This window comes from Triticum dicoccoides, chromosome 6A, assembly GCF_002162155.2.
Source record: "Triticum dicoccoides isolate Atlit2015 ecotype Zavitan chromosome 6A, WEW_v2.0, whole genome shotgun sequence".
NCBI classification, from domain to species: domain Eukaryota; kingdom Viridiplantae; phylum Streptophyta; class Magnoliopsida; order Poales; family Poaceae; genus Triticum; species Triticum dicoccoides.
This window is the reverse complement of record NC_041390.1, coordinates 11376729-11385613: the sequence shown is the minus strand read 5'-3', so window position 1 is coordinate 11385613 and position 8885 is coordinate 11376729.

Genomic DNA, 8885 nt, shown 5'->3' with positions numbered 1-8885 from the left:
GAGGCCGCGCGTCCATCCGTGCTCGCCGCCGACCTCCTCCGCGCTGCTCGCCCGACGTCGCCTCCACCCCACCACCTGCTTGTCGGCGTCGCCACCGCAGCACTTCCGCGTCGCCCGCCCCTTCGCCTGACCTCGCCGCCGCTCCGGCAGAAGCTTGCCGGAGCACGAGCTTGGAGCCTGCGGGAAGCCCCGCCGCCGCCGACCTCGCCCCGGATCCGCCGTCTCCCCGCTGTAGCTCCTCGTTCCGGCCCTCTCCGGCATCCTCCTCTCGCCGGAGCAGCTCCCCGACACCGGAGCCCCGATCCGCCGTCGTTCGGTTGTCGGGAGGAGGACGACGCCCAGCGCCCCGACCGCGTCGCCAGCTGCTGGCCCCGTGGTCCGGCCCAGATCCGCCGGCCCGCCTGGCCTCTTTCTAGATGGGCCGAGCCCATGGTGAGCTACCCCTCAAAATCCGCCTGTGCGCATTTTGTCTATTCTACGCTCACCTATTTTTTCTGCGAAGTCCCTAAGTCTGTGATATTTTGTGCCCATGTTCATTGCATCATAACTTTGTGCATACTGCTCCATTTTGTGTGTGTAATATGTCAAAATGTTCATCATGAGATGCTCTTCACTTTGTTCAATTGGGCGTTGACTGTTTGAGTTCATCTTCATGCCCTAATCATCGTTGCAAGAGTGCTATGTGATGTTAACTGCTGAAACTTGTTATAACTTGATGATTTGTCATTTTTGCATCTTTTTGTGTGATTTTCTTTCGAGCATGAAGTCTATATGTGTTATGAGCATCTCCATGCCTTATTTACAGTGGTGCAAGCCATGTATTTCTTTTATGCACTGTAGTGAGTGCATCAAGCTTGTGAAGTGGGCTACTTACTGTTAATGTTCTGTTATGCTGAAACTGCTATATCATGTAGCTATCTTTGCTTGATGCTACCAATTAATCCATGCATAATGTGGAGATGCTTATTTTACATGTTTTGTTGTACATGTTATGCTTTATCATTCCATGCCTTTTGATGCCTCATATATGTCCTGTAGCATATGTTTTCATTGCCATTAACTTGCCTAAATGATGTTCCAGTTTTTCTGTTAACTTCATCATGCCATGTTATGAGCTTGATATTGTTTAATCTATGCCTCTTTTGGAGTTTCTCCAATTACTTGATTTGAAGTATGCTATGAGTACTCTGTTCACATGCCATGTTTGTTAATTTTGGATATCATATGCGTCTGTTCCATGCTTGTAAACAAGCTATCATAATGTTGCTGTTTTACACTTGCTGAAACTGTTATTATTTGCAATCTTGCCATGTCCTTTTGAGCATGTTCTAGTAGTTTCTGGAGATAGCTCACTGTTCATGTTTTGTTAAGCTTCAGTTGTAAATCATGTCCATGCCATTTGTTTTCATGTTGTGGTACTTTAGAATGTTGTTTTGGTGCTTGCAATATGCCTAGTTGCTGTTTTGGACAGCTTGTCCTTTAAACTTGTTTAATGTGTATGTGTTGAACCGTTGCTCCGTTTTGAGTGTGCTCAACATGGAACTTGCTTAGTTTTGCATGTAGTTTCATGTTACCTTGTGGCATTCATGTTTTGAGTGTGTTTGCTTGATCTTTGAACGTATTTTGCGTCAATGCCATGTTTAACTTGTTTTGCTCATATCTTCTAGGCCGTAGCTCCGAATTAAATGAACTTTATATGTAACTTGACTAGAATTTCGTGTAGATCATCATGGTGCATCTTAACTTGCTGTTTAACAACTTGAACATAAGATTTATTCAGATCTGGATCAATTTCGAAATTTGCATATGAGGACTTACCGGAATTGTTATATGATGTTTCCGGCCTCATTTAAACTTGCTTTGATGTGTTGTTCTCGTATGCATCATCTCTTGCCATGAGTAGCTTCATGTAGCCTTGTAATGCATCATACTTGGTTGAGCATCATGCCTTGTTCATATGTGGTGTGTTTACCGTGTTGTGTGCTTCTTCTCGATAGTTCTCGTTTCGTTGCGATCGTGAGGATTCGTTCGTCTACGCTTGGTTCGTCTTCGTGGTTTCATCTTCTTCATGGACTCATTCTTCTTCCTAGCGGGATTTCAGGCAAGATGACCGTCACCTTGGATCTTATTACTATCATTGCTATGCTAGTTGCCTCGATGCTATCGCTATGCCGCGTTACCTACCACTTGCTTATCAAGCCTCCCAAATTGCCATGAACCTCTAACCTTTGTGACCCTTCCTAGCAAACCGTTGTTTGGCTATGTTACCGCTTTTACTCAACCCCTCTTATAGCGTTGCTAGTTGCAGGCGAAGATGAAGATTGCTCCATGTTGGATTATGTTTATGTTGGGATATCACAATATCTCTTATATTATTAATGCATCTACATACCTGGTAAAGCCTTATGCCTGGTGTTTTGTTCCACTCTTGCCGCCCTAGTTTCCGTCATATCGGTATTATGTTCCCGGATTTTGCGTCCCTAACGCGGTTGGGTGATTTATGGGACCCCCTTGACAGTTCGCTTTGAATAAAACTCCTGCAGCAAGGCCCAACCTTGGTTTTACATTTGCCTCACCTAAGCCTTTTTTCCCTAGGGAGTCGCGCTCCCGGGGTTCATCTTTATTTTACCCCACCCCCTTCCCCCCGGGCCAGTGTTCCTCTGAGTGCTGGCCCAAACCGAGCGATGTCCGGCGCCCCCTGGGCAATTAGGGTCTATGCCAACCCGACGTCTTGCTCATCCGGTGTGCCCTAAGAACGAGATATGTGCAGCTCCTATCGGGATTTTCCGGCACATTCAGGCGGCTTTGCTGGACTTATTTTACCATTCTCAAAATGTCTTGTAACTGGGATTCCGAACTGATCAGGTCTTCCTGGGAGAAGGAATATCCTTCATTGATCGTGAGAGCTTATAATGGGCTAAGTTGGGACACCCCTGCAGGGTTTGAACTTTCGAAAGCCGTGCCCGCGGTTATGTGGTAGATGGGAATTTGTTAATATCCGGTTGTAGTAAACTTGAAGTAAACTCTTCTAAAATACATCAACCGCGTGTGTAACCGTGATTGTCTCTTTTCGGGGTTGTACGAGAGGAGAACACGGTTTTTGGGTTATGTTTGACGTAAGTAGGAGTTCAGGATCACTTCTTGATCATTACTAGTTGACGTCCGCTTGTTCAGCTCCTCTTCTCGCTCTTGCTTCGTAAGTTAGCCACCATACATGCTTAGTCGCTACTGCAACCTCACCACTTTACCCCTTCGTTACCCCTTTAAGCTTTGCTAGTCTTGATACCCATGGTAATGGGATTGCTGAGTCCTCGTGGCTCACAGATTACTACACAACAATTGCAGGTACAGGTTATGCGATGATCATGACGTGAGAACGATCCTTATTTGTGTTGGAGTTTTTCTTCTTCTTCGTCGATCAGGGGATAGGTTCCAGGTCGGCAGCTTGGGCTAGCAGGGTGGATATTGTTTGAGTTTCTGTTTATGTTTCATCCGTAGTCAGATGTTGTTCTCATGTATATTGATGTATTCTTGCGGCATTTTTAAGCCTTGTATGTATCCCCATCTATTATATAATGTTGATGTAATGATATCCACCTTGCAAAAGCGTCTTCAAGATGCGCTTCTATCCTTGGTGGGACCTGTCGTGGTTCTAACTCTGACAGTAATGTAGGGGGGTATGAATGGATAGGCTAGATCTTAGCTATGGAGGAGTTGTAAGCACACGAGGTTTACGAGTTCAGGCCCTTCTTGGAGGAAGTAACAGCCCTACGTCTCGGTGCCCGGAGGCGGTCGATTGATTTATGTGCGTATGAGTAACAGGGGTGCGAACCCTTGATACTAAGGAGGGGGTGGCTTATATAGAGTTCGTCAGGCCCCTCCAGCCCTCAGTAATGCAGGGTTTAAAGTACATTAAGGCTGGGCGTTACTGGTAACGCCCCTAATAAAGTGCTATGATGACCATAAAAGCTACTTAATGACCGACCGTTTGCATGCGGAGTGACTTTAGATCTCCTAGCAGTCGAGTGGTTGGTTTCGTGGTCGAGTGATAGGTTCGTGGTCAAGTGTCTTGAATTCGTCGAGTGGGATACCTCCAAGTCGATTAAAAGGTGACTTCTTCTAGGGATGTCCTTGGGTAGGGCACTTAGGACAGGTCCATGCCCCTACCCTAGGTACATAGCTTCATCATTAGCCCCCGAATGGATCGAGGTTCGAGTGGGGAAGGAGTTGGGGATCCTTCCGACTGGTTCTTCGTGCTATATGAACGTCTTGCTCTGGATCAATTGTCACAGATGACGCTGTCAACTTCTTTCAGTCGCCTTGATCCATTCTTGGCCTCTTGTCGAGTGAATTTCTTTACTTGTGAAGTTCCGAGTGATGGTGTGAAAAGGATCTTCCGTTTGATGAGTTGTTCTATAGCCCGTGGATTTTGCGGGATTTGAATTTCGGGAAGCGCGCGGGACGGGAGTGGCTGCAGTAATCGGATGGGATAGAACAGAACCTCCTCGATCTCCACGCCACCTTTTTCGCCACGTACAGCGCGCGCGCCTGTTGCGGGATTTGGCAGGATTGCCTGGGCCTACCAGTCAGTCACTCAGAAGCGACCCCTTATAAGCTGCCGGCTCGGGACCCCCGAACAGTGCGCCTTCACTTTTCCCCCTTCCTTCACAAGATCCTCCGCCACCTCCGCTCTCACCTCGGTGCAGCAGGTCTGTTCGAGCTTCGCCGGCGACGATGGTGAAGGAGAAGACGTCGGCTCTGGAGCGCGCGAAGAAGGCGGCGGTGCAGGGGAAGGCGAAGAAGTCCGGCCGGGGCGGATCTTCTTCGAGGACCGCTCTGCCCAAGGATTGGATCCAGGGCGATTGGATGCCGTCGGCGATTCGGCAAGATGATCTTGATGATCTGGTTGAGGGGGGATTCATTCCCCACGAATCTGCGCGTCTCCCGGGGAAAGAAGTCGAACCCCAGCCTCTCGATGGTGAGTGCGTCCTCCTCACCACCCATATTGATCGCGGATTCTCTCTGCCTCCTCATCCTTTTTTCCGGAGCTTCTTGAACTTCTTCAGAGCGCAGCTCCATCATTTTACTCCCAGTTCCATTGTGTATCTTGCTGCTTTCGTTTCCTTGTGTGAGAACTTCTTGGGTTGCCGCCCCCATTGGGGACTCTTTAAGCACATCTTCACTTGTCGCTCCCAGTCGGTCAAGAAAGCCAAGTCGAGTGACAAACGGACGCAGGTGATCCAGCTGTGCGGGGGCCTGGCGATCCAGATGAGGGGAAAAAGCTCTTTTTCGTCTATCACTTTTCCCGAGTCGGTCCGTGGGTGGCAGTCGACCTGGTTTTACTGTAAAGACCAGGTGACCCCAGGACAGTCGACTGGGCTTCCCCCTTTCTCTTTGAGCCAAGCACAAAAACCTGCCTCTCTGAAAGTGACGCTAGAAGAAAAGGCGCAAGTCAAGGTGCTGGTCGGCGAGTGGTTCATCTTGTCCGCGAGGGCGTGACTGGCATGGATTTGTTGGAGGTCTTCCTTCGGAGGCGCATTCAACCGCTTCAGGCTCGTGACCACCCGATGTGGATGTACTCGGGTCTCGAAGACACCACTCGGATTCACCCGGAGGAGGTAACTGACGAGATGCTGGAAGGGTGGCTGTCAAGTATCACAGGGAACAAGGACAACTCCCGAGGAGCCAGGAGGATTCCTCCACTCGACCAATCATATGAAGTGGACAAGGTCTGACTTTGCGTTTCCGACTGTAAGCTTGCTTTCTTTGTTTGTTCTCTTTGAATCAGTCGATTAACTTTTGTCTTGTTTGTTGTCTTCCAGACTATTACTGAGATGTAGTCGACACCCAATGGAGCGCAGGAGCAGGCCGAGGAGGGGGAGGCGAGCGGGGGCGAAAGTGGAGAAGAGAGAGAAGAGTGGGAATCTGACGGCGAAGGAGAAGGGGATGACGACGACGACTCCAGTGAAGAGGAGGAGGAAGAAGTCGAACCTCCCCGCTCGGAAAGGAGATCCAAGCTTACACACGACCCTGTGCGGGAACGTGGTAAGGCGACCGTCCCTGTTGGGCAGTCGTCGAAGCGCCCTCGGACCTCTTCTCCGGCGCCGACAGAAAAAGCTCCCAAGCATCCACGAGCGACGCCATCCAAGCCGCCCAAGGCTCTGCCCAAGATGAAGATGACTGTTCCCACCATTTCCGGGTAATAGTAGAACTTGTTTTTCTTTGTCGACCGTGGACGGATCCTTGGTCGATTCATTGAATAATCCGTCTGATTTTCGAAATTTCCAGTGCTGCTACCTCAGAGATCTCTGCCAAGGACGATGATCAAGAGATGGAAGATGCTGTTACCTCCAACCCTTGTATGATTTCTGATGCTCCGCTTTTAGTCGACTAACGATCTCTTCCGGTCGATTGGATTTTTCATCTTTAACTTAGGACTTTTCTTATAGCTCCCCCTCATGTCATTGATCTCCCTGATGATGATGACGAGGTGCCGCTGAGGGCTGATGTGACCTTCGTTGTGCCTCTGACAAGTGTCCGGCCTTCATCGTCGACTGCAGATCCTCCTTCACTTTTTGCCACGCACCACGTCCCTGAGGATCAAGTGGGCGCTGCTAAGGAGGCTATACGCCAGGCAGGAATCATGATGGAGCAAGTGAAGGTGGTCCGGGAAGCCAGCCAAGCAGCTTATGACGCAAGTTCAGCCCTTCAGAGCAATGTCCAGGTCAGTCGATCACTGCTTGTTCTATTAGGATATGTCACCTGAAGGCTCTCTTTTTCGAAGATCTTTATATCTGTACACCCACTGGGTGTGTCGATTGAATATTTTGGATGAGTGGGGGCACGCTAAGTGCACCCACTGGGTGTAGTCCCCGAGACTACGGTGGACTGCTGGCAGTCGACTATAGTCTTTATATTGTGTTGCTTGATTTGAACTTCTTCACTCGGTCTGGACATGCCATGTCGAATGGAATCTTTGAACTAGTGGGGGCACGCTGAGTGCACCCACTGGACATGGTTGACTGCGGGCAGTCAACTTCTTCTTTTTCTCTTTTTTTGAACCAGTAGGGGCACGCTGAGTGCACCCACTGAGTGTAGTCCCCGAGACTACTGTCGAATGTTTTTGATTCGGCTGTAGTCTTAGAGATGTCGCAATTTTTCTCTTAGTTGCTCGGAAGCAACCTACCTTTGACATCTGTCAACTGATTATTCGCAGAAATCTTGCGAGCTTGTAGCTCGCTATACTGAGTTGGAAAACAAACAGATCCAGCTCAACCTTGACTTGAAGCTTGCTCGGGAGAACTTGCAGAAGGCGAGGGACGAAGCAAAAGGTATGGCTGGTGAGCTTTTGACGCCTGTCTTTTCTTTCTGACCATTCTCGATGTTGATCTCACTTGCTGTTCCACAGACAAAATGGAGGAGGCTCTGAAGAAGAAGGACCTTGACCTTGCAGAAGCGCAGAAGACGGCCTCGGACAAAATGAAGCTTGCAGAAGAGAAACTGGCTTCAGTCGGAAACCTTGAGAAAGAAAACTCCAGACTGAAAGCTGCTCTTGACGCAGCTAACCAAGAGGTCAGCCGTCTGAAGAATGATAAAATAGGTCTGAATGACAAGGCAAGTGAACTGGCAGGGAGGAGGAATGATCTGGAGGCTTATCTCAGTGGACTTGCCAAGAAGCTATTCGTCATGCTTGAGGGTAACCACTCCTACTCGACTGAATCGTTGTCACCAATATTCATGTAGAGCCACTGACTTATCTTTGAATTGAGTTTGCAGAATTCTGTCAGAACTTCGAGGAGGAGACCAGTCGAGTGGAGACGGGTTTGGACCCCATCAATTCTCCAGTGAAGGATGAGGCTGCTATGAATGTGCTCTGACTGGAATCTCATGTTGCTGGCGTGGTTGACTATCTTGCTCGACTGAAGGTTGCCATGTCGCGGATCGACACCTCGCTCTGGCCTAGGATGACGCTCCAAAACGACCTCGAGTCCCTGATGACTCGACTGAGTGAAGTCCCAGGTCGAGTGACGGAATGGAAGAAATCTTCTGCTAGATGTGTTGCTGACGTCGCTCTGTCCTTGGTCCGCGTTCACTGCAAGGAGGCGCAGGAAGATAAGTTGGCTGCTATCCAAGTTGCCAATACCAGGAAGCACAACTTTCAAGACTTCATGGAGACTTTCATTGCTGCTACCACTCGCATTGCAGACGGGGTCGACTTGGACGAGTTCGTCGCCCCTTCCAGTCCTCCGCCTGAGGAATAAAACTTTACGCTTCACTTTAAATTTGGCTTGGAATGCCGAGTGGATTTTGTAACCGTTAAACTCTGTCGAGCTGAAGGCTCGAGTACTTTGATCTGCGGTCTGGGACCTTTGGGTTTTATCCGAACTTGATTTATCGTTGAATATCTTCATGACTTGTCTGTCGAGTGGAACTTGTTCCTCACTCGAAATAATTTTGTATTTGTGGTGCAGCTCCGAAGGAGAAGGTAGCAGTCGACTTGCACCTTGTCGTCCTTGCGGATTGGGATGTGTTTCGTACTTAGGCGAGTACTGGACTGCAGCTAAGCCCGCGAGTGGGAGGTTTGCTCACCACTCGGTAGGATTTTAAATACTTAGGCGAGAACTGGGCTGCAGCTAAGCCTCCGAGTGGGAGGTTTGCTCACCACTCGGTGGGATTTTCAAAAACTTAGGCGAGTACTGGACTGCAGCTAAGCCCCCGAGTGGGAGGTTTGCTCACCACTCGGTAGGATTTTTTCAAACTTAGGCGAGTACTGGACTGCAGCTAAGCCCCCGAGTGGGAGGTTTGCTCACCACTCGGTAGGATTTTAAACACTTAGGCGAGCACTGGGCTGCAGCTAAGCCTCCGAGTGGGAGGTTTGCTCACCA